The 26394-nt window shown below is 37.3% G+C and overlaps 1 long non-coding RNA gene and 1 other non-coding gene across 2 annotated transcripts; one reads left to right on the forward strand and one right to left on the reverse strand.

The window, feature by feature from the left end:
- Positions 1 to 2975: 2975 nt before the first annotated feature.
- Positions 2976 to 3081, forward strand: LOC140858354 (small nucleolar RNA R71). The gene has a single exon (XR_012141918.1). It is a non-coding gene; the product is annotated as a small nucleolar RNA R71 (small nucleolar RNA).
- A 22339-nt stretch (positions 3082 to 25420) lies between these two features.
- Positions 25421 to 25704, reverse strand: LOC109505657 (uncharacterized). The gene is made up of 2 exons (XR_012141266.1): positions 25635 to 25704; positions 25421 to 25503 (listed from the first exon to the last, which is right to left on the reverse strand). It is a non-coding gene; the product is annotated as an uncharacterized lncRNA (long non-coding RNA).
- Positions 25705 to 26394: the final 690 nt, after the last annotated feature.

Genomic DNA, 26394 nt, shown 5'->3' on the forward strand with positions numbered 1-26394 from the left:
TTTATCACACTCTCCAACTTGAATTTTGCTCATCCTCGAGTAAAATAGATATATCAGCATTGTGTACCGACTCGGTCTTGAATAAAAAATTAGGTTAGGCATCCCAAAAGATAAATGATACCTGGTCAGACCATTAAAAAGATATTTCATTGAATTATCAATTTGACCCAATTAGTGGCTGAGTATTAACTAAAGAAATTTCAAGAGTTTTTCTTTCACAAACTCCCCACTTTACTCTTTAAATCCTCTAACTTAATGTGAGAGAGGTTTATTATCTTCTTGTAATTTAGTCTCCTTATTATCCACTATTTTTTTTTTTAATATTGCCCACCTTTTTACGCGAACCACAATGCTTACTTAGGCGAAAGGGCCCGATTACTCAGTAGGAAACCAATATATTTTTTTTTTAAATAAAAAGCATATTTTAAGGAGAATTTTTGCATACCTTGACCTTTCCACCCAATCTCTCATGAAGCAGATTCTTTATGGAGATCAGTAAGAAAAGGGTTGTAGAATCACTCCTAAAATTTGGTCTAGTCCAAACCCTATCATTCATTGGGTTTTCTTAATAATTTATTCTTCAGTATCTCTAAAATTCTCTTGACCGTTAATCATTCATTGATTAGGATGCCTAATTGACTCTTAATCAAAATAAAATTCGGATACACAAAACTAATTATTTCTGACCATACTCGAAGATTTGATTAATTTCCTTCCCCCCCAACTTAATCTATATTGTCCTCAATGGAGTAGGAAAGCAAAAAAAATAAAAGGAGAGAGTGCACCTGGGATAATTTTGCTTTGGAAGTTGAAGATAGCTTCATTGATTAATAGGCTCTTGTTCTAAATTCTTGTAGCTGCAATAAAGTAAAAAAAAAAATAAAATTGTTGGGTTGCTTCCCAACAAGCGCTAAGTTTTACGTCTTCAGCCAGACGTCAAGTTTATTAACAGACTCTTCCATATAGAGCGGTCCTTTATTCTTAAAAAAAATGAAGATCAGTTAAAACAAAATAAAAAAAATTTGGGTTGCCTCTCAAAAAGTGCTCAGTTTAACATCTTCAGCCAGACGTCATATGCAATAAAACCAACAAAATGTGGGCAATGGCTCATACTTGATTGTCCATGGAGGAGTGGTTTTATCGTGTGGTGTATCCAACAAGGTGTTAACTTCTTTCATATATCCCTCAAAGTCATACACTCCAAAGTGAGCCAAGCAAGTATCTAAGGGGTCTGGTGCTAGAATTGTGGGTGTTGCATCTTCTATAATGTCGTCTAGTGTATTTACTTTGAAGCAACTATCCATTGATGGTCTTTGAGAAGCACCAAACACATTCAGTCTCAGTTTCTTATTTCCAAATGATATGTCCATGACTCTTGTCCTACAATTAATGCATGCATTTGCTGTAGCTAGAAAGGGTCGTCCTAAGATAATGAGAATTTGTCTTGGGTTGCCACTTAGTTTCATGTCGAGAACCAGAAAATCTACTAGAAAGTAAAACTCATCTACCTTGACCAAGACATCCTCAAGCATTCCACATGGTTCTTTAATTGATCTGTCGGCTAATTACAGTGTGACTGATGTGGGTTTTAGTTCTCCGAATCCAAAAAGTTCATACACTGAACTAGGTAAAAGATTCACACTTGCCCCTAAGTCCAGAAGAGCTTTTTCAATGTGATAATTTCCTATAACACAGGAAATGATGGAGGCTCCTGGGTCCTTAAGCTTTGGAGGAGTGGCATGCTGGAAGACAGAACTAGCCTGTTCAGTGAGGCATACTTTCTTTAGGATTTGTGATCTAGATTTACATTTTTGGGTGCACAAATCTTTCAAAAATTTGGCATAAGCAGGGACCTGTTTGATTGCGTCTAGAAGGAAAAGATTAATTTGGACTTATTTAAATAATTCCAACATCTCGTCAAGTCTTCCTCCCTTCTTATCTACAGGAATAGGGACTTCAGAGCATCCGAAAATGGGGCTTTAGGCAAGTAAGATGCTGGGTTTACAGGTTCTTTCCTCTCTTTAGATTTCTTCTTTTCTGTTGTAGCTGAAATTGGTTGCTCTTGTTGTTGGATTGCTTCAGGTTGATTTAAGATTTTTTCGTTTCTAAGGGTCATGATCGATTTGGCATGTTCGGAAAAAGTTTCAAGACCAATGGAGCTTTCAGCCATGTACTGACCTTTTGGGTTATTAATAGGCTGACTAGGTAATTTGCCTTCTTCCCTCCTACTGATAGCTGTTGCTAGCTGACCTATCTGGGTCTCTAGCTTCGCTATTGATTGCATATGGGAGTGAAGGAGTTGGGTATTCATTTCTAATCCTTTAAGTGCTTGCAGTATCTTTTCTTCGAAAGTCGAGCTATGAGTACTCGGAGTGGGTTGAGGAGGGTTCTGGTATTGTGACTGGGATGGATGCCTAAAAGTTACATCCGGGTAACCTGATCTTTGTTGCACCGGAGGAACCACTGGTTGTGATTTCCATGAGAAATTCGGATGGTTTCTCCATCCCGGATTGTACGTACTAGAATAGGGGTTGTTTTTTATCTATGAGTACTTTGGGCTTGATGGACTTGTTCTTGTACATGTTCAGAAAACTGTGGTGCAACCGGACAATCATTCACACAATGAGTGGGGCTCGAACACAATGCACATATATCTTATATCTGACGGGATGGAGAAGGTGACTGTCCCATACTTAATAATCGATCTAACTTTTGGAACAATTCATCTACCTTATGATGGATATCTATGGCATTTCCTACTTCATATATTCCACCTCTCTTTGGGTTTAATATGGGTTTATCTCTAATAGAGGCAGACATATGATGTAATAAATTTTCACTTAAAATTTCAAACAGTTGCCATGCCTCATCCTCACTTTTCAGCATGAATGTCCCACCGCATGATGCATCAACCATTTGTCGATGTCTTTCAGATAGCCCATCATAAAAATATTGGATTAACTGCCACTTGGGTACAGCATGGGGGGGATATTTTCTAATAAGGTCCTTTAATCTCTCCCATGTTTCATAAAATATTTCTCCATCTAATTGAGAAAAACTAGTTATGGCTTTCCTTATTTGATTAGTTTTTCCTATGAAAAAATATTTCTTGAGAAACTCTCCTTGCAGCTGGTCCCAGGTTGATATAGTCATAGAATCCAAAGTATGTTGCCAGTATTTGGCTTTGTCCTTAAGTGAGCAAGGGAATAATTTTAACCTAAGAGCATCATCGGAGAAGTTGTGAATTTTGATAATTGAGCATATCTCAAGAAATTCTTCAAGATGTTTATAAGGGTCCTCATTACTAAGTCCATAAAATGAAGGTAACATTTGGATTATACTGGACTTAATTTCATATTGAGTGGCCTCCACAGGGGGCACTTGAATACAAGGAGAGTAGGTATATGTGGAAGGAGTAAAGTACTCCTTCAATTGCTTGAGTGGATCGTTCTCCTGATTTCGATCCATATTTTTATGTCTGTTGGCTCTAAAAATTCTTTCTATTTCTGGATCAAAAGGTTGGATTTCTGGTCGTAACGATCTACGGCCAAGCATACACCTTACAATTATACTTTAGAGCAAACATAGAAAATTTTAGTTTTTATAATATATATATATATTTATAATAAAGTGAGAAAAGAATAAAAAAAATCTAAAGAGAAGAACCTAAGAATCTTAAATCTATGAAAAGAGAGAAATTAGTTAATGTTTAGATGTTAATTGCAATCAACTTAAACAAGCATGGACTCTCTATCCTAAGGTTAACTTAGATCTAGACAGCTCCTAACTTTCAAGACCGCCTTTGAGCACTCCAAGCTTAAGACTGACTAACTGACTCGGCCAGGTAAGCGTAAGATGTGGGAGGTTTCCTACTCGTTGCTTTCCTTAGACACCAACTGAGTTGGCCAGGTTAGTCAACGGAACCAATTGAAAATCACTTTCTTTAACCACTTGCCTTAGACACCGAGCAATTAATCAATCCGCACTCGGTTCAACTCTAGAGCTTTCTTATCCTATTGAGCTCGAAATTCCTAGGGCTGGCGTCTAGTTGATTTTAAAATTAAGGTCTGGGTTATGCAAATGCAAGGGAGTGATTTGTGGGTCAAGAAAGGGTGATCAAATCCCCACCTTATCTGATTAATGGGTTATTACCCTTAAGATTAATTATGGAGATGAGATGCAAAGAAACAAGGTGTCCAATCAAGTTAGAAATTTTTATATTTGAGGTTACGCTATTTTAATTAAGTGTTATGGAATATCAATGGCTTTTTTTTTAATTTAATTCAATCGTGTCAAGGTCCTCGACAATGATGCCAAAATTTGATGCGTAGTCGTTGATAGCATCAAAAATAACTCTACTTACTACATAGGTAGGATGAGTCAAGATCGTATCCTCAGGGACCTTGGGCTAAGTTGAGATTGCAAAATAAAAGAAAAAAGTATTATTTTTGATTTAGAAAATAAATTATCTTAAAATTGATATAATTAGAAAATAAAGAGCTCGGGAGTTTTGAATTAATTTTGCACTAGTAGAGTTGTATCTCTTTTTTTTTAATTAAATAGATGTGATTAATCTTAGAAAAAATACCTGTCTTTCCTCGGCACGCCCCATACCCATAGATCACGGTGCGTCTCCGGAAAGTACTAAGTAAATAACTCTTCTTTCCTTGGCATACTCCATATCCGTAGATCACGGTGCATCTCCAAAAAGTAAAAATTGTTTCTAATATTAATCTAACAAGAAAGCATAAATAAAAGTATATGAAGGAGAGCAAATAAAGAACTCATAACGATTTAAATAAAAAGCATAATCTTTATTGCATATAAAGAAATACAAGAAAGTTTAGAACAATAAACCATCTCTGTGTCATTACAAAATTTCTTCTTCACTCCCGAGACTGCTAGCCTAGCTGCTCTGAAGTAGTCCCTTTCTTTTTCTCTGTGCAAGGCTCTAGAAGAATTTCTGGGCTCCCCCCTAATGGGAGTACAAAAACCTTTTTATAGGTGTTAGGAGGGAGGAATTTTATATGGTTTTTCGATGTGGGACTAAAGAATCCTCTTGAAGTATTTCTAAAAGTTAATTTTTTTTCTTTAATTTTCAGATCCCTCGCCACTGTGTCCGCCATGCCAAATTTCCCGTGAACCCGCCATCCCGTGCACCCACTGCCGCGTTCGCTGTCGCACCCGCTGCCGCGCCCGCGCCCCGCGTCCATTCCATTCACGTTAACACTCTTTTTTTTATTCCAAAAAGAAACTTTTGTTTCTTTACAATGACATCTATATCCTTTTGGGTTCCTTACATAGTATCTTCATTTTTTATAATACCGTATGTGTCTTTTTTTTATTTTAATTTTATTTTAAGTCTAATTTTCTTCAAACTTGAGTCTTTTTGATCTATGAATCGGACTCTTTGTATCGGCGAATACCTTTCCTGTAAAACATAAAAAGAAGCATCAAATTTTTAATAAATAAAATAAATTAAATATAATTTTTTACTTTAAATGACTTAAATTAAGTGTTTATCAATGGTTTCTTTTGAAACTCATATTTTCTTAATATTTCTACCATCAAATTTATTAGATAAATATGAATAAGCTTTATGCCCTACTTCACCATATTTAAAATAAGTAATATTTGATAATTTTCTTATAGATACATTGACAAAAATGTTTTTCAAAAATTTTTATTTTCTTAGAGTGTTATAGCCAAGTCTGACTTTATCATATACAGCTTTTTGACTGTGAATGATTATCTGAAGTTTATTTGAACTTAATGTAAATCTATCAACTATAGGTTTTAACTTGGTTACCTCTTCTTTTAGTTTTTGATTTTTTTTTACAAGAGTTTTATTTTGACTAAAAAGTTCATCTTTTTCTTTTATTAGAGACTGATTCTTTAGTTATAATTCTTCATTTTTCTTATCAACTTCTTCTATTTCCTTAGCTAATACTTGGTTTCTTGATTTCAGATTTTTATTTTTTGTTTCTAATTCTTTTAGGTCATTTAAAAGTTTATGAAAAATTTCTAACAGTTCATCATAAGTAAATTCATTTTGAGTTTCAGATGTTACCTCATTTTCGTATGTCATAAGGCACAGGTTGGCTTCTTCATGAGATTCTTCATCAGTGGTGGAGTCATCACTATCGCTCCATGTAGCCATCATGATCTTTTTCTTCTTGAACTTTTTTTGACCTTTCTTGAGTTGGGGGCATTCTGATCTGAAGTGGCCTGACTTCTTGCATACATAGCAGATGATAGGCTATTCTTTTTCATTTTCTTTACTTGATTCCCCCTTAGCTGGTAGTCTTCTCTTAGTCCCTTGTCTTTCTCTTCTCATGAAGCGTCTAAATTTTTTGGTGATCAGGGCTAAGTCCTCATTTTTCTCGCTATTGTCTGATTTTTTTGTGTATTCTTCTTCCTGAGCTATCAATTTCAGAGTGATGCTCCTCTTTCTTTTGAGTTTCTCCTCAGTGTGTTGCTTCATGGTCGGTTCGTGAGTCATGAGGGATCCAAGCAGCTCCTCCAATGGTAGAGTATTTAAATCTTTGACCTCTTGGATTGTAGTGATTTTTGCCTCCCACAATCTTGATAAGGATCTGAGCACTTTTTTCACAAGATCACTGTTAGAATAATATTTATCAAGACTTTTTAAATCATTTATGATATTAGTAAATGAGTGAATATTTGAGTAATTGATTCTTTAGATTTCATTTTAAATAGTTCGTAGTTGTGCACAAGCATATTGATCTTATATTCTTTTACTTAGTTTGTACCTTCGTGTGTGACTTCTAAGCTATCCTAAATTTTTTTAGCTAAATTACATGTAAAAATATGATTAAATTTATTAGCATCCAAAGCATAATATAAAACATTCATGGCTTTAGCATTGAGCTGAGCCATTTTCTTATCAAATTCATCCCATTCATCTTCCGACTTAAGGAGAGACATACCATCAATCAATTTAGTGGGTGTGTGGGATTCATTTACTATGATACTCTACATATCATAGTCAAGTGCTTGAATAAAAATTCTTATCCGAGCTTTCCAATAGGTGTAGTTTGACTTATTGAAAAGTGAAGATCGATTTGTGGATTACCCCTCGACTAGGGATGTGCCAAATTGGGCTGCCATTGACCTTTAGCTCTTAATGGTTAAATCAAATAAGGACTAGAGCATCGGGCTCTGATACTACTTATTGCCCAGATATGGAGCCCAAGAGGGAGGGTGAATTAGGTCTTTTTAAAATTTTTAAGATTAGTGCACTTAAATAATGTGCTAAGGTATTGAGTGGAATGAGTTGATTTGCAATAAAGATAAAATCAAACATAAATGAGAGATAAACAAGTATTGAATACAAAGAGCAAGTAAAAAGATGCAAGCACAATAAACACTAAGAATTTATAGTGGTTCAGTGCCAACCTTGTACCTACATCCACTCTCCAAGTTCTTACTTGAAAATTCAATCCACTAAATGGATTTCAAGAATACAACACATTGGACATCTCCGACCCTTGCTATCCAAGCAAGAACACTTATTTTTTGGGTACAAACCAATCCTCAATAATTTGATTCAGAGTTTGAATCAACCCAATCGAGTTTTGGAATCCTCCAAAACTCAAAAACCCAAAAATAATATGAGAAAAATAGGGTATAAAAAATTTAGCACAATATCTCCTTAAATAAACATAATAAATATAATATAAATACAATACTTAAGGAAAAAAAGTTTTTGCTGAACATCCTCAATGACTTGCACACTTAATTGCTACAGGAGAGTGATTGGTGAAGTATTTAAATACTTTTATTTTTCTCTTTAGAGGTGATTGAGCTTTTCTCGGATTTGAACTTGAGTGCTTGCAAAATCTTATGATTTTTCACTTTAAGAGAGCATTTATAGTCATCATTTAGCCTTGAGAATATCTTAGAGTTCATTTAGAGCCATTGGAGAGTATTTAATACGCATTAAATACATCAAAAATAGACTAAAAATTAACTGTTACGATGTTGCCCAGCTATGCAACCCAAGAGGGGGGGTGAATTGGGTTTCTAAAAATTTTAGGCTTAATTAATTACTTATGATGAATGAGAACAAAGACTTTAAATCAATATTAATTTTTTAAAGCAAGAATGCAAGGATATAATAAAGAAATAAAGAGAAACAATAAAGCACACCACAAACATAAGGATTTATAGTGGTTCGGTGCCAACCTTGCACCTACATCCACTCCCCAAGCTCCTACTTGGGAATTCTAATCCACTATACTTGTATTCAACCTGAATACAAACCGTCGGAAACTCCAACACTAGCTATCCCAAGCTAGTCTACTTGTTTCCCGGGTACAAGCTAACCCAAAACACTCCGATTTCAGGTTCGGATCAACCTTCTCTTGTTTTGAAAACCCTCCAAAAATAAGAACAATTTCTCATAAATATTAAGATAGTTTAGAGCACAAATTAATACAATAACAGCTCCTTAAATGAGCGAATATAATAATAAAAATACTTTACTCAAATGAAGAATCCCCTTTTGGATTTTCTCAAGGTGGATGAACGCTTGAATGAATGCTTGAGAAGAAGATGATCTTTGATTGAAGACTTCTTGAAGGCTTTGAAAGATCTCTTGATCAAGGTTGAACAATATGCGTGCAAAATCTCTCTTTGAATGCTCTTGCTTTTCTCTTTCACAATCTCTCTTGTATATTGTGGATCACCTGTCTTTTTTTTTTGGGTATTTCGTTGATCTCAGGCTTTTTCGTGTAGATTTTGGATCCTTTTGTATATAGGTTTGATCTCTCCTTTTTGATCTTCAATTTCTTTCACCATTTGAAATATTTTATAGCAATAAGAAATAAGAGAAAACAATTTAGGCAGATAAAGAGCCGTTAGAGCAATTTTAGGAAGCATAAAAGGCAATTAAAACGGGCTAAAAACTAGCCATTGCGGATGTTTTCCGTCGCAGGGGTCGACTCATGAGTCGACTCATGCTTCAGGGGTCGACTCATGAGTCGACCTCTGTTGCAAAGACCAGAGATCTGGTTTCTGGAATTTTTTGGCTCAAATCAGCAGAGGTCGACTCATGAGTCGACTCATGCCTTGTGGGTCGACTCATGAGTCGACTCACAGGTCGTGCCAAGCCAAAAATCCAGCGTGCCATGGGTGATTTTTGCGTGCCAATCAGCTCACAGTGACATGAGTTGACTCATGAGTCGACTCATGCACTTCAAACCTTCATAACTTCAAAAATATAAGTCCAAAAATAATGAAATTTTCACCAATAGATTTCAAATCATTTGTTATACCAAATGGTACTATCAAATCAGGATTTTAGCAAAATTATGATTTTGCCCTTGAAGAGCATAAGGACTTTTTCAATTTAAAATTATTTGTATCCCTTCAATCTGCTTTGTAATCATCAAAATCAATCTAGGAGCAATAATCTCCCCCTTTTTGATGATGATAAAATATTTAAACAAAAGCATTTATGTGAAACACTAATTTCAAAAGAATGCATTATAGGTGTATATGCTTGAAAAGAGTATGATTCTTTTGGCATGTAATATAAATGGTCATATACAAAAATAATTTATCCATTTGCTTAAGGATTTGATGATATGCTCATTGGATTATGTGATTTTGGTGTTAGAGCGAAAAACTTGTTTTTGTTATCAGATTAAGCTGTATTTTGAAAATTTCATTCTCATTTGATTTTAGTTTTAGCATCAGAGCAAAAAAATACTTATGTGCTTTAATTGCTTTTTGATACAAAAAAAATAATTATGTGTGCCAAAGCATGTTTAAGAGTTGATTTGGAAACTGTATTAGATCATTTTGAGTTTAAGATGTATCAAAGCAAGAGAAATATAAATTTTACAATTTATCAGAGCAAGAAAAATAATTTTACAAAGTTATCAGAAAAATTTTACAATGTATCAGAGAAAATTTTATAATGTATCAGAGCAAATTTTATAATGTATCAGAGCAAAATTTTATAATGTATCAGAGCAAGTTAAAAAAATTTTAAGATGTATCAGGGTAAGATAAATTTCTTAAGATGTATCAGAGCAAGTTGTAATTTTGAAGTATATCAGAGCATATTTAAATTTTTAATGTAAATCAGAGCATATATAAAGAAGTAATTTAAAAGTTACTTATTTGCATTGTACTTAGCATTGTATTTTTGATATTGTTCTTTAAATTTTCAATTCATTCATTAATTTCTCATAATTTGTGGTTTTGATTGCTTTTTCTTTAATTGCTCATAATTTATGGTTTTGCTTTTGATGGATGGCTTTTTGTTTAATTTCTGTCTGATACCAAATTTCTCTTTAATTTTTGTTTAATTATTTCTCTCCCTTTTTGACATCATCAAACATGGTTAACTTCTCCTTTTAAAAAAATTCTTTAATTTCTTCCCCTTTAGAGTTAATTATAGATGTTTGCTCCCCCTTAATACAGCAATTATTAACAGCAAACAACAACAAAGAGAAGACAATATTTCAACAAGGAGAATATATATAACCAAAATATGATCAACATCATTACAAAAGGTAGAAATATAAGTAAAAGATGATTCCATTAAAGTCATAATTATTTCAATACATAGTTCATATTATAAAAATCAACCAGCTAATTGTCAATACATGGCCCCCAGATACAGATCCTAGACAAGACACTAACACTTAGGGTCTAGTAATGATCAAGACAAGTCAAGGATCGGAGTCATCAGATATGGTATGAGAAGCTGATGGATCAGAAGTGCGTCCTCTACCCCGTCTGCCTCTGGCACGAGCAGGAGAGCGAGATGAACTGGATGGCTGAGTACGCTGAGATGCTAAGGACTGAACAGAAAGGATGAGTCTGATGGAATCAAGTACGTTCAATGCTCTGAAAACAGATTGAAGTAGAGCAGTGAACTGAGTGGTAGCATGCTCACTCGATCCTCGTATCTCTTTCCTCAGTAACTCATATCCTCCCTCTAGTGCTCCTCTGAGCCTTCCAACCTCTGCAGTGAGGTCTGTGACCTCAATAGTAGACTCCTGTGGCTTGGGATGGGCCAAAGCAAGGACTTGCCCCTGCAAGTCTAGAACTCTGCCAGTCAGTCTCCAGACTGTGTCCTCAAGCTGCTGGATCTGGATGGACTGATCTGACATCATCTGAATCACAGTGGAGATGTGGGGAGTAATGGTCTGATCAGAAGAAGTGGCTCCCGGTGCAAAAGTAGTACTACTCCACTGACAAGATAAAAATAGGCCACACGCTGTGATATATGCTCGATCTGATCGTCAGCCAGTCTGAACTCTGATGATGTGCTCTGGTCTCTGGCTGATATACTGGTGTGGGCATCCTAATAAACTCTGAAGGGCCAGCCTCTGTATAAGGAATGAACTGGGTATCTGGTGATGCTGCCCTGAAGTCATGTACAGGAGAAGATGGACCTTCTTCTTCTACTCTGCCTTCAGTTCTGTCTTCAGCTCTTGTTTCAGCTCTATCCTCAGTTCTTTCTTCAGAACCCTTGATCCAACCACCATCAGTCTTTGTAATTCCCATTCTGTGCAGGCTGTGTTGGTTGAAAGTGTCCACATGAGATAGCTTGGTAGGTGCCTCCCCCTCACAGCTAACTCCAAACCTCCTAAATACTCTAGTAAGGGCCATACCATAAGGCAAGTGTGCCTTGGATCTGTTCAAAGTTTCTCTCATGGCCTCTATCATAAGTGCAGGAAGGTTCAGGGGGGTCTGAGTGATGACATGAAACATGATACAACATCTCTGCTGAAGTAGATCATGCCTACCACTCCTAGGAAAGAAGAGCTTCGTAACCATCTGATGTAGGATCTTCATCTCAATGGACAAAATCTTTGCTTCCAATTTTTTAAACTCCTGAATAAGTTTCTCCTAAATAATTCTGATCCCCTCTTCTTTTACTGGGAGTTCCATGTAGAATAACCTTCACTAGGCAATGTAATATTTCTCCCAATATACTAGAATCCAAGCAGATATCAATTCCCTTGACTGTTGAAGTCACTGACCCATTTCCATAATGTAGGTTCTGGTAGAATTCTCTAACTAGGTCAACATAGGTGACTTCCTTAAGGGAGCAGTAGAAATCCCATCCTTGGTTTTTAATTTGGTAGCAAAAGTAAAGCCCACTTTCTCAAAGAACCGAAAATCTATATTTTTTCCGGTTTCTACTTTTCTATCAGAAAGAGGATTCACACTGGGGCTTATGGAGGATTGAGAGGGACCTTGAGCAGATACTGAACTGGAGTGGGAGCAGTGAAGACTGAGCATGCCTTTTCTTTCGGACAATTTCTTCAGGCTCACGGATTGACTTTCTTCTTTGGGAAAGTTTCATCTTCGGAGCCATATTCAATATAGTAGCAGACAAGAAGACTTGGAGGAACGTGAATGAGTGGAGGAGGGATCACAAGAGTAAAGAGGAATTTTGGTGGAGAAAAGAAGTGGATTTGTGAAGATCGGTGAAGTGCTAGGGCACGTTCCAACCGCGCCAAACAATGCGAGAAAGCACAAAAAATCCCTTTCTAAGGTGGCAATTTTTGGTGGAGAGGAGGAGGGAGAATGCTTCGAATTGGATCCTTGGATTTGGAGCAAAAGAATTGGAGAAGTCGGCTTTTGGAAGGAGGACGATGAGAAGATGAGTCGTCTCACAAACAGGGTCCTTATAAAAACAATGAACCCGATGGAAGTTGGTGGGATTTACAAGTTTGCCATTGAGTCGACTCATGGGGGTCGACTCATGAAGTTCAGAAAATCAGAAAAAATATGAATAAATTCCAGAAAAATTTGAAATTTTGGGAGAAGAGTTTTGCTCAATGATAAGTTTTTAGAATGATAAACTTGAGCTTTTGGGATCAGGATAGATGTTGGAAATTGAGCTCTAATAGTTTTTGACATCAATTCTTTGGAATTGAGAAAAATTCAGGCATATGGATCTAGAATTCTTAGATTTCTCCTAATTTCACAGAATCTATCCTCACTAAGGGCCTTTGTAAAGATATCAGCTAATTGATTTCAGTGCAAACATATTCAAGAATTACATTTTTGTTTTGAACATGTTTTCTTATAAAATGATGTCTTATTTCAATATGTTTGGATTTGAGTGTTGAATTGGATTTTTAGATAGATTTATGGCACTTGTGTTATCACATCTTATTGGTGTTTCATTAAGTTTGATTCCAAAGTCTTCGAGTTGTTGCTTAATCCACAAGATTTGAGCACAACAACTTCCGGCTGTAATGTATTCGGCCTCAGCCGTAGACAGTGCCACCGAATTTTGTTTCTTGCTAAACCATGAGATTAGGTTAACTCCAAGAAATTGGCAAGTTCCACTTGTGCTTTTTCTATCTAATTTACATCCAGCAAAATCAGCATCTGAATATCCTAATAAATCAATTTGTGAGTCCTTAGAGTACCATAACCCTAGAGTTTGAGTACCATTTAAGTATCTAAGGATTCTTTTAACAGCATTCAAATGAGATTCTTTAGGATTAGATTGATATCTAGCACATAAACAAACACTAAACATGATATCAGGCCTACTTGCAGTTAAATATAATAATGAGCCAATCATACCTCTATAGTATTTTAAGTCTACACATTTACCTTCATCATCCTTATCAAGCTTACTTGAGGGATTCATTGGTGTGCCAATTGGTTTGCAGTTCTCCATTCCAAATCTTTTGAGTAGTTCCTTGGTGTACTTGCTTTGGGTGATGGAGATTCCCTCTTTTGATTTTTTGATTTGAAGTCCGAGGAAGAAGGTGAGTTCTCCCATCATGCTCATCTCGAACTCCCCCTGCATAAGCTTAGCAAAGTCTTGACAAAGGGATTCATTAGTAGACCCAAAAATTATGTCATCAACATAAATTTGTATAACTAGCATATCATTTTGATTTCTTTTAATAAAGAGGGTTGTATCTACATTACCTTTTGAAAAACCATTATTTAGTAGAAATTTGCTTAGCCTATCATACCATGCTCTAGGTGCTTGTTTTAATCCATATAAAGCTTTATTTAATCTAAAGACATGATTAGGAAAAGCATGATTTTCAAATCCAGGAGGTTGTTCTACATATACTTCTTCAGTAATATATCCATTTAAAAATACACTTTTAACATCCATTTGAAATAATTTGAATTTCATAAAGCAAGCATATGCAAGTAGAAGTCTAATAGCTTCTAATCTAGCAACAGGTGTAAAGGTTTCATCAAAATCAATTCCTTCTTCTTGATTATATCCCTTAGCAACCAGTCTTGCTTTATTTCTAATTACATTTCCATGCTCATCTAATTTGTTTCTAAAGACCCATTTTGTGCCAATTATTGAATAATCTTTAGGTCTTGAAACTAAGGTCCAAACATTATTTCTTTCAAATTGATTAAGTTCCTTTTGCATAGCATTAATCCAGTTATAATCATTTTCAGCTTCTTCAAAAGTTTTAGGTTCAAGATGAGATACAAAAGCACAATGATTAACTACATCTCTAAGTGAAGAACGGATTTTTACCCCATGCATAGGATCACCAATAATTAACTCCTTAGGATGGTTGTGAACATACCTCCATTCCTTGGGTAGGTCATTTGTACCTTGAGGTTGTTCTTGAATTCTTTCACCTCTCTCATTTTGTTCGTCTTCTTGATCCTTGTCTTCTGGAGTTGCTGAATCTTTCAGAGTGATTTCCTTCATACCTTCTATTAGTGGATCTGCATCATCAACATCCTCATTCTTCCTTGAAGGAAGATTGTTAGATTCATCAAAAACAACATGTATGGACTCCTCAACTACTAAAGTTCTTTTGTTGAAAATTCTAAATGCTTTACTAGTGGAGGAGTAACCTAGAAAGATTGCTTCATCTGATTTTGCATCAAATTTACCAAGTTTTTCTTTGTCATTATTTAATACAAAACATCGGCAACCAAAAATATGAAAATATGCAATATTTGGTTTTCTTCCTTTCCAAAGTTCATAGGGGGTTTTCTTTAAAAATTATCTAATTAAAGCATGATTTAAAATGTAACATGCTGTGTTAATTGCTTCCGCCCAAAAATATCTTGGAAGGTTGCTTTCACAAAGCATGGTACGGGCCATTTCTTCTAAGGTTCTGTTTTTCCTTTCAACTACCCCATTCTGTTGGGGTGTCCTGGGAGCAGAGAAGTTATGACCAATTCCATTTTCATCACAAAAATTTTCAAATTCTTGATTTTCAAATTCAGTTCCATGATCACTTCTAATATTTTGAATTGAAAACCCTTTTTCATTAGTGACTTTTCGATGAAATTTAGTGAAAGTATGAAAAGTTTCATTTTTGTGTGCCAAAAAGAAAATCCAAGTAAAACGAGAGTAATCATCTATAATTACAAAGCCATATCGTTTTCCTCCTAGACTAGTGGTTCTAGTTGGTCCAAATAAGTCCATATGTAAGAGCTCTAAGGGTCTAGAAGTTGAAACAGTATTTTTGGATTTAAATGAAACTCTAGTTTGTTTACCTAATTGGCATGCATTACAAATTCTATCCTTTTTAAAATTCAATTTTGGCAAACCAAGAACTAATTCCTTTTTAATTAATTTTGAAAGAGAATGCATGCTAATATGTGCAAGTCTACGATGCCACAGCCAACTAGTCTCATTAGCTTTTGCATTTAAGGATACTAGGCATTGCATGTCTAATTTGGCTAAATCATTCAAATCTACCATATAAACATTGCCATGCCTATGTCCTATAAATTTAATTCCATCGTTAATAGGACTAGTCACAATGCAAACAGATGATTCAAAAACAACTTTATACTCTTTATCACAAAATTGACTAATGCTAAGTAAGTTATGCTTTAAACCTTTAACTAACAAAACATTTTCAATGTATTTGGAGGTAGTGATACCAATGTTATCTATCCCGATGATCTTTCCTTTGCCATTATCTCCAAAGGTGACCATCCCTCCATCCTTAGTATCAAGCGTGATGAATTGTGATTCATCACCAGTCATGTGTCTCGAGCATCCACTGTCAAGATACCATTTCCTATTTCCTCCTTGGGATGCTAGACACACCTGCAAGCAAAGGTCAAGTTTCTGTCTTAGGTACCCAAGCTTTCTTGGGTCCTTTTAGGTTAGTCAAAATGGTTCCTTTTGGAACCCATATTTTCTTTATAGTTGTGTTTACAGATTTGAGGCATGTGTATGATTTATGTCCTATTCTACCATATTTGAAACAAGTGATATTTGTAGACTTGTTACTTGAATAATTTACATAAATATTCTTCAGAAGTTTTTGTTTCTTCAAGGGGTTATACCCAAGTCCAGCCTTATCATATACAGCTTTTTGATTATCTAGAATCATATCTAATTTATTTGAACTTAAGGTGAACTTATCTACTATAGGTTTCAGCTTGTTAATTTCATTCTTTAAGCTTTGATTTTTTTAATCAAGGTAGATTTTTCAATTGAAAGGTTTTCAGCTTGTTTCACTAAGGACTGATTTTCCAATTTCAGTTCTTTGTTTTTCTTCCCTAGTTTCTTTAATTCATCAATTGAATCATAGAATGCTTCATGCAATTCTTCAAAAGTAAATTCACTAGTGGATTCAGAAGTTACCTCATTTTCGTGTGCCATCAGGCACAGGTTGGCTTGTTCTGTTGAGGTTTCCTCGTCGGAGCTTGAGTCATCACTCGCACTCCAAGTCGCCATCATTGCTTTCTTTTTGAACTTTTTGGGACCTTTCTTCAGTTGTGGACATTCGGATCTGAAATGTCCCGGCTTCTTGCACTCGTAGCATATAAGGGGTTGATCTTTCTCTTTTCTTTGCTTTGTTCCCCTTTTGTGAACTTCTTTCTCATCCCCTGTTTCCTTTTTCTTAGAAACTTCTTAAATTTTCGGGTGATGAGTGCCATCTCTTCATCCTGTTCTTCATTTTCAGTGTCATCCGTTTCATAATCAGGCGAAGTTGTGGATTTGAGGGCAATGGTTCTTTTCTTTTTGACTTCATCCTCTTGATGTTGCTTCATGCTGAGTTCATGAGTCATCAAGGATCCAAGAAGCTCTTCTAGAGGTAGAGTGTTCAAGTCCTTTGCTTCTTGGATGGCAGTCACCTTGGCTTCCCAAGTTCTTGGTAATGACCTGAGAATCTTCCTTACTAGTTCACTGTTAGTATAAGATTTGCCAAGACTCTTCAAACCATTAATTATATCAGTAAAACGAGTAAACATTGCAGTTATGGACTCATCATGCTCTATTTTGAACAATTCATATTTATGCACTAGCATGTTTATTTTAGTCTCTTTTACTTGATTTGTTCCCTCATGGGTTACTTCTAACCTATCCAATATTTCTTTAGCAGATGCACAAGTAGAAATGCGATTAAATTCATTTGCATCTAGTGCACAATAAAGAACATTCATAGCTTTGGCATTTAATTGTGCCAATTTTTTATCCACCTCATCCCATTCTTTCTCGAGTTTGGTTGACTCCTCACCATCTATAATCTTGGTGGGTGTGTGAGGACCGTTCACTATAATACTCCACATATCATAGTCGAGTGCTTGTATGAATATCTTCATCCGAGCTTTCCAATAGGTGTAATTAGACCCATTAAAAAGTGGAGGTCGGTTTGTAGATTGCCCCTCGGCTAGAGAAGTACCGACATGGGTTACCATAGATCTTTGGCTCTATGATTGTTAGATCAAAGAAGGGCTAGAGCTCCGTGCTCTGATACCACTTGTTGCCCAGCTATGCAACCCAAGAGGGGGGGGGTGAATTGGGTTTCTAAAAATTTTAGGCTTAATTAATTACTTATGATGAATGAGAACAAAGACTTTAATTCAAGATTAATTACCTAAAGCAAGAATGCAAGGATATAATAAAGAAATAAAGAGAAACAAGAAAGCACACCACAAACACAAGGATTTATAGTGGTTCGGTGCCAACCTTGCACCTACATCCACTCTCCAAGCTCCTACTTGAGAATTTCAATCCACTATACTTGTATTCAACCCGAACACAAACATCGGAAACTCCGACACTAGCTATCTCAAGCTAGTCTACTTGTTTTTTGGGTACAAGCTAACCCAAAACACTCCGATTTCAAGTTCGGATCAACCTTTCCTTGTTTTGGAAATCCTCCAAAAATAAGAACAAATACTCACAAAGAGTAAGAAAATTTAGAGCACAAATTAATACAATAACAGCTCCTTAAATGAGCGAATATAACAATAAAAATACTTTACTCAAATGAAGAAACTTTTTTTGGATTTTCTCAAGGTGGATGAACGCTTGAATGAATGCTTGAGAAGAGGATGATTTTTGATTGAAGACTTCTTGAAGGCTTTGAAAGATCTCTTGATCAAGGTTGAAACAATAGGCTTGAAAAATCTCTCTTTGAATGCTCTTGCTTTTCTCTTTCACAATCTCTCTTGTATATTGTGGATCCTCTCTCCTTTTCTTTTGGGTATTTCGTTGATCTCTGACTTTCTCGTGTAGATTTTGGATCCTTTTGTATATAGGTTTGATCTCTCCTTTTTGATCTGCAATTTCTTTCACCATTTGAAACATTTTATAGCAATAAGAAACAAGAGAAAATAATTTAGGCAGATAAAGAGCCGTTAGAGCAATTTTAGGAAGCATAAAAGGCAATTAAAATGGGCAAAAAAATAGCCATTGCTGATATTTTCCGTCGCAGGGGTCGACTCATGAGTCGACTCATGCTTCAGGAGTCGACTCATGAGTCGACTTCTGTTGCAAAGACCAGAGAATGAGTTTCTGGAAATTCTTGGCTCAAATCAGCAGGGGTCGACTCATGAGTCGACTCATGCCTTGTGGGTCGACTCATGAGTCGACTCACAGGTCGTGCCAAGCCAGAAAACTAGCGTGCCAAGTAGAATTTTTGCGTACCAATCAGCTTATAGTGCCATGAGTTGACTCATGAGTCGACTCATGCACTTCAAACCTTCATAACTTCAAAAATATAAGTCCAAACACAATGAAATTTTCACCAATAGATTACTAATCATTTGTTCTACCAAATGATACTGTCAAATTAGGATTTTAGTAAAATTATGATTTTGCCCCTGAAGAGCATAAGGACTAGTTCAATTTAAAATTATTTGTATCCCTTCAATCTGCTTTGTAATCATCAAAATCAATCTAGGAGCAACACCAACCGTACTGACACCTGTGGCTATTGCTGCTACTGCTGCATGGCCTACACTGCTTCGGTGAGGCCTTTGACCTGCTGAACTAGCAGGTCGAACTGCTCCATATCGACCGTCATTGTCGGAGGAGGAGGAGGAGCCTGGAAAACTGAAGGCGAGGTCGGAACCTGAGATCTGACTGTGGAGGCCGTGGATCATCTGGTGGATGCCTTTCGAGGAGGCATCAGGTGAAGATCTAGTAGGGGAAGGAGAGGAGGATGTCGGAGAAGATGACTGGAGGCAATCCCGTTGAGCACTCCTTCAAGAACAAGGGTATTGCGAAGACACGCATCCTCCTTCTAGCGTCAATTATGTTGGTGCAGAATTTCGCCGAAGCCGGAGTTGCTGGAGTCGAGATGATCGCGGCCGCTGTCGGGACCTGCAAGGAAAGTCTAAATCGGAGTTGGAGGTGCTCCGGCAAGATCCTCCGATGCTCAAGTCAGTACTCTGCTTCAATAGAAATGGAGTGCTCGAGTGAAAATTTTAGTAGAATTTTGGGATAGAGTTTTTTAGCTTAGAGAAAAATATATCTGGGGGTCCCTTTTTATAGACAGAGTGTGTAACTAATTGACAGCAACGTCTGTAACCGTCTGGTAGTGGGCTATTCAGAGCCGCCTGAAGTTTATTACGGGGAGTAGTGGCGTCAGAGATCGCTCAGGGCCATATGGAGTTTGTTACAGAGAGTAGAGTGGTGTCCATTATCGCGACTTGCCAGAGAGTAGCGGAGCCACACAGAATCCATTGCAGAGAGTGGAGCAGGGTAGTGGCCAATGTCGTGACTTGCCAGAGAGTTCGGATCTGTCGACTGGAGCTCGGTTGGGACATCTGAGGGAGTGGAATGGCTCTCTATCCTGTTGATCTGAGAGAAGGTCGGATGTTTTCAAAGCTGCTGATGAGTCTACTGTTGTCGGATACCTTAGGCGCTGATACTACAGTGGGAGTCATCTGCTGTAGAAGCTCGGATGGAGACTTTCAGTTGGTGAAGCCCGGTAGGAGTCCGATTGCTAGAGAAGTCCGTCTGAGATTTGCTTGATGTGGAAGCTCGTCTGAAGATGATCCGTCGAAGAAGTTCGGTTTCATGAAGGATCTGGTGGAGGGTCGGCCGGCGATGGACCTCGAATGGCGTTGGGGAGGTTCGACAGACGTCGGAGGTGATCGATCGTTGTAAGAATCCAGCTGTCGGAGTCCGTCTGTCGTAGAAGCTCGTCCGATATCCATTCGCTATGAAAGTTCGGTCGAGGTCTGGTTCTTGCAGAAGGCTGAAAGGAGATCGCTTATTGTAGAAGCTTGATCGAAGATCGATTATCGTGGGAGCTCGGAGTAGCGATCTAATCGATGGGTCCTGTCCTGCTGTAGAAGCTCGTCTGGGATCCGGCTACGAAGAAGCTCAGCTGAAGTCTACCTGTAATGGAAGTTTGGAAGAAAATGTTTACAGTAGGGGCTCGAATGGAATTTGCTTACAGTAGAGATCTGGAGTAGACCGTCCGCTGTAGGAGTTCGGAGTAGACCGCTCGTAGTGAAAGTTCGAAGCAGACCGCTCATTGTAGGAGTTCGGAGCAAACCGCTCGCTGTAGGAGTTCGGAGTAGACCGCTCGTAGTAGAAGTTCGGCTCTCACAGGAGCTCGGTAAGAATCTTGAAGGTGGTCGACCATCGTAGAAACTCGGATCGAGTCCGATTACTGTAGAAACCTCGTTGTCGAAGAAGCTCGGATATTGACGAAGTCCGGAAGGAGTTCGGAGAACAGTTGATCACTGTAGAAGGTCGGTTGACAGTGAGGCCTAGAGAGCCTTTGGAGCGGTATGATAGATGGATGGGGAAGCTCATTGTCGGAGAAGTCCGGAAGCTCGGACGGTCGGGGGGGTTTAGGGTGACGCCACACAAGGTCAGAAGTCGGAGAAGCCCTGGAAGGATCGGTCTTTTAATTCTGTTGGTGCAGAATTTTTGTCGAAGCCGGAGTTGCTGGAGTCAAGATGACCGTGGCCACCACCGGGACCTGCAAGGAAAGTCTAATCCGGAGTTGGGGGTGCTCCGGCAAGACCCTCCGACGCTCAAGTCAGTACTCTACTTCAACAGAAATGGAGTGCTCGAGTAAAATTTTAGCATAGTGTTGGGATAGAGTTTTTTAGCTTAGAGAAAAATATATCTGGAGGTCCCTTTTTATAGACAGAGTGCGTAACTAATTGACAGCGACGTCTGTAACCGCCTGGTAGTGGGCTGTTCAGAGCCGTCCGGAGTTTGTTACGGAGAGTAGTGGCGTCAGGGGTCGCTCAGGGCCACGTAGAGTTTGTTATAGAGAGTAGAGTGGTGTCCGTTGTCGCGACTTGCCAGAGAGTAGTGGAGCCACGTGGAATCCATTGCAGAGAGTGGAGCAGGGTAGTGGCCATTGTCGTGACTTGCCAGAGAGTTCGGATCTGTTGGCTGGAGCTCGGTTGGGACATCTGAGGGAGCGGAATGGCTCTCTATCCCGTCAATTGGGAGAAGCTCGAATGTCTCCGAAGCTACTGACGAGTCTACTGTTGTCGGATACCTTAGGCGCTGATACTACAGATGGGAGTCATCTACTGTAGAAGCTCGGATGGAGACTTTCCATTGATGAAGCTCGGTAGGAGTCTGATTGCCAGAGAAGTTCGTCTAGGATTCGCCTGATGTGGAAGCTCGTCTGAAGATGATCCACCGGAGAAGTTCGGTTTCATGAAGGATCTGGCGGAGGGTCGGCCGGCGATGGATCTCGGATGGCGTTGGGGAGGTTCGGCAGACGTCGAGGGCGATCGATCGTTGTAAGAATCTAGCTGTCGGAGTCTGTCCGTCGTAGAAGCTCGTCCGATATCCATCCGCTATGGAAGTTCGGTCGAGGTCTGGTTCTTGCAGAAGACTGAAAGGAGACTGCTTATTGTAGAAGCTCGATCGAAGATCGATTGTCGTGGGAGCTCGAAGTAGCGATCTGGCCGGTGGGTCCTGTCCCGCTGTAGAAGCTCGTTTGGGATCCGACTACGAAGAAGCTCGACTGAAGTCTACCTATAATGGAAGTTCGGAAGAAATGTGTTTACAGTAGGGGCTCGAATGGAATTTGCTTACAGTAGAGATCTGAAATAGACCGCCCGCTGTAGGAGTTCGGAGTAGACCGCTCGTAGTAAAAGTTTGGAGCAGACCGCTCGCTGTAAGAGTTCGGAGCAGACCGCTCGTAGTAGAAGTTCGATTCTCACAGGAGCCCGGTAAGAATCCTGAAGGCGGTCGACCGCCGTAGAAACTCGGATGGAGTCCAATTACTGTAGAAACCTCGTTGTCGAAGAAGCTCAGATATTGACGAAGTCCGAAAGGAGTTCGGAGAACAGTTGATCACTGTAGAAGGTCGGCTGACAGTGAGGCCTAGAGAGCCTTTGGAGCGGCACGGTAGATGGATGGAGAAGCTCATTGTTGGAGAAGTCCGGAAGCTCGAACGGTCGGGGGGGTTCAGGGTGACGCCACATAAGGTCGGAAGCCGGAGAAGCTCTGGAAGGGTCGGTCTTTTATAAACTTTGGCCGGGGGGTATTTTATACCCAACAACACATAAATTAAAAAATTTAAAACTCTTTTCCAATCATAATTATTTTATATTTAATATTATTTAAAATTTGAAGATGTTTTTGATCTACAACCAAAATTGAAATTAAAATTGAAATTAAAATAAATTAGAATAAAAATCTGATTGGTTATGTTCTTCAATATATTTAGTTCGTGACTAGAATCAGATTCAAAATCAGCACCAATAGATTTGAACATGTGAAAGAAAGTTGTGAAAAAATTTTGGAGGATCGAGAGTTTCCATTTTTTTCTTTGAAATAAAAATAAGAATAAGATACTATCTAACAAATAACTAGAGTAGGATTCACAGCCTCCCCATGGACTACATGGTAAACAAAGCTTTTCTATTGATTGGGATTTGTATTTTTGGGCCACATATGGTCCATCTTGTAACTTGCGGCCCCTGAGATAAGATAAGATAAGATTTTAAGTCCGAAAAGCTAAGAGTACCCCTAACCTCACACTACAGAAAAATATATTTTTTACGACGGTATTTTGCCGTTGCTAATAATGACTTACCGTCGCAAAAGCGTATTTGCGACGGTCTTGCGACGGTATTTTAACTGTCGTCGTTTCGACCGCAGTAAAAACTTCGCGACGATGGAATACCGTCGCAAAAAATTTTTGCGACAACTTTTTACGACGGTAAATGCTTGCATCATAAAAAAGCGTCATATAAGATGTATTTGTGACATTTATTTGCGATAGAAGATACCGTTGCAAATAACTTTTTGCCACCGTATTTTGCCGTCGTAAATAAATATTTTATTTTTACGACAACTATAGCCGTCGCAAATAGTGGTAGTAAAATTTTTTTTATTATAGCAATCTACTGTCGTAAATGGTGGTAGCAAAAAAAAAAATATTTTTTACAGCATTTTGCCGTCACAAATAGTGGTAGCAAAATTTTTTTTTTCTTTACAGCACTTTACCGTCGCAAATAGTGATAGCAAAAAACTTTTTTTATTATCTTCGATACATTATTTACGATAGCAAATACTATCGTAAAAAATATAAATTATATTTTTATTAATTATATTTATTTTTTTATTCTTTTTATATAAATGTGCCTATGAACTTGTAACCATTATTGATACACCTGCTTATCAATTAGAAAGAAAATAAAGCATAATACTCAAATATTGAAAATAAATCCATTCAACCAAAAATAACTTGAAATGCATTATCCAATATTAAAAATTCATCCAGATTTTCTCAAACATAACATAAGTATTCAAGTACATATCCATTATCCAAAATACAATAAAAAACAAAACAGAACAAGAAATTCGCTTGCTTCATCTTCATGGACTTGTACCTAAACTTGAAAATAAATAAACAATATATATTAATTTAATAAATTATTACAAAAAAAATATAAAATGAGATCACCAACAAAAATAAATTTTTTAGAACAAAAGTTACAATGGAATCCACTTACAATTTCCAACTTCCTGCACCAAAGGATGTGCCAACAATATGAACATGTTCATATTGTTGGCACAAAGGTCTAATACAAGAAATTATTGTTTTTTATACTACACAATGGTCAGATTTACTTTAAAACTAGCAGCCAGCTTGAAGCTACCAATCATGCATAACATTTCAGTTTTTATTATCTTCCTCATTAAAATGGCTACAACTATTCGAGTATCATCTTGTACCCCTTGCTGACACCAAAGTCGGTAGCACTATAAAACCTTACTGTTATGCATACTTTTTCAGTTTAAGAATGGTGTTGATAGTTATCTGAACTGCTTTGGAGTGTTGATAGAACAATGGTTGCACTATAAAACCTTACTATTGTGACATTTCAATCACACAACTGTCAAAATAGAATAAAAGAAAATCGATAAAAGGTGCAGATGCTTGGCTTTTCTGCATATGGTAGAGCTAGACAAAGGCATTTCACTTGATTGAACCTGAGACTATATCCTGTAAAAAGGACAGGTATTGTGAACTATGGAAAAAGATAAATCCAGCCAATCAGCAGGGATTTCTCAGCAAATTACCAACAACTATACTGAAATTATAATTTGACATAATTGCTATATGATTCCTATTTGGAAATGAACCTGCATCTTAGGTTTTATAAAAAGGGCAGCAATGATGAACAAAAGTAGAATTAAATTTTGAGGTAAAATTTAAATTAATAAAGACATACTAGTTGATCTACCAACTGAAAATTTTAAGACAAACTGTAACTGTAGCTTATATACTGCCACAGGCCAAGCAAAGGCTTTCCAAAAATCATAGCCCTCGTAACAGATAGAAATTACTTTGGAGATCCAATCTTCACATCAATCCAAGTCAACAATCAAAAGACCCAAAACATCGACCAATAAATTAGAAGTACAGTTTGAAACCAAACTTTAATCTGGCGATCTATGAATCCTAAGCCCTAAAAAAATAAAATTAAAAAGAAACAAACAGACAAAACAAAACAAAGGCCACACTGGAATATCATACTAAGGTAAATCAACATAACCAAAATTCACCGCACAATTGGTCTCTGTTTTTATCTATATATTGATAAAAAGAGCCACAAATGTGGGGTTATGATAGACCTCCCGTCACTTTTGATGGCCAATGGAGTCAAGAGGATAGTTTTGCTGATGGAAGATAACAAATAGTAGGTAATGGTAGCACAAAATGACTTCAGCTACAAAAAGGCCCAAGATTAATTGTCATCACGTCCATTGTAACCAAGCTATCCACCAAGGTGAAAGGCCCCTTCACACTGGATGAATACAAATGAATCTAATAAGTTATATGTATGCGTATGTATCCGTTTGCCAGTCTGCAGAAATAATTTAATACCATCATACAGAAAGAAAAGAGAATCTGGACAACAAGAATATCATCACAAACCTCATCAGGCACCTGAGTGAATCTCTCATTTTCCGATGCATGTGTTTGGTGAGCACTAGATGCATCTGGAACCTATATATTATAAAAAGTTAAAAGATATAAAATTAATTATAAATAATAATCAATTAATATATAATATAAATCTAACTAAATAAATAAATCATACCTGCCCACTACTGGATGGCACCGAACGAGGAGTACCTACTGGGCTATGCGCAAAAGATCCACTCACCATCTGAGCACGCATCTGATGGAGTTGTGTCTCCAAGTAGGAAATCTTTTCATCAAACTCAGTTCGAAGCTCATCTCGAATCCTCCTAATGGTCTCCTCTGATGGTGCCTGATTAGATTGCTGATACAAACATCGCTTTGTCATGCTCGAACTCCAAGTACGCATCCGTCCATGTCCATCTTCTCCCATCACCTCCACAAAGATACGATCTTTTAGTTCTGGTGTGCACTCATCCTCAGGTACCTCCTCAAGTTGTCGTTTCATCTCTTCCTGTAATAAAAAATTATAATATTGACATTAATATATAAAATATACTATATGTAACGAAAATTTAAATTATGTACTTACTATACACTCTTGTGCATCCGCATCGATGACACCCTGCTTTGAAGTACGTGTTCTAATAAACACGCTTAGTCGATCTGTTTCTAATCCCTCTACTTCCATTTATTAACATAAATAATCCAAATATATATAAAAATTTATACTAAAGTTATATTTAGTATAAACTTATAATATTTTAAATAT

Source organism: Elaeis guineensis, chromosome 5 (assembly GCF_000442705.2).
Source record: "Elaeis guineensis isolate ETL-2024a chromosome 5, EG11, whole genome shotgun sequence".
NCBI classification, from domain to species: Eukaryota; Viridiplantae; Streptophyta; class Magnoliopsida; order Arecales; family Arecaceae; genus Elaeis; species Elaeis guineensis.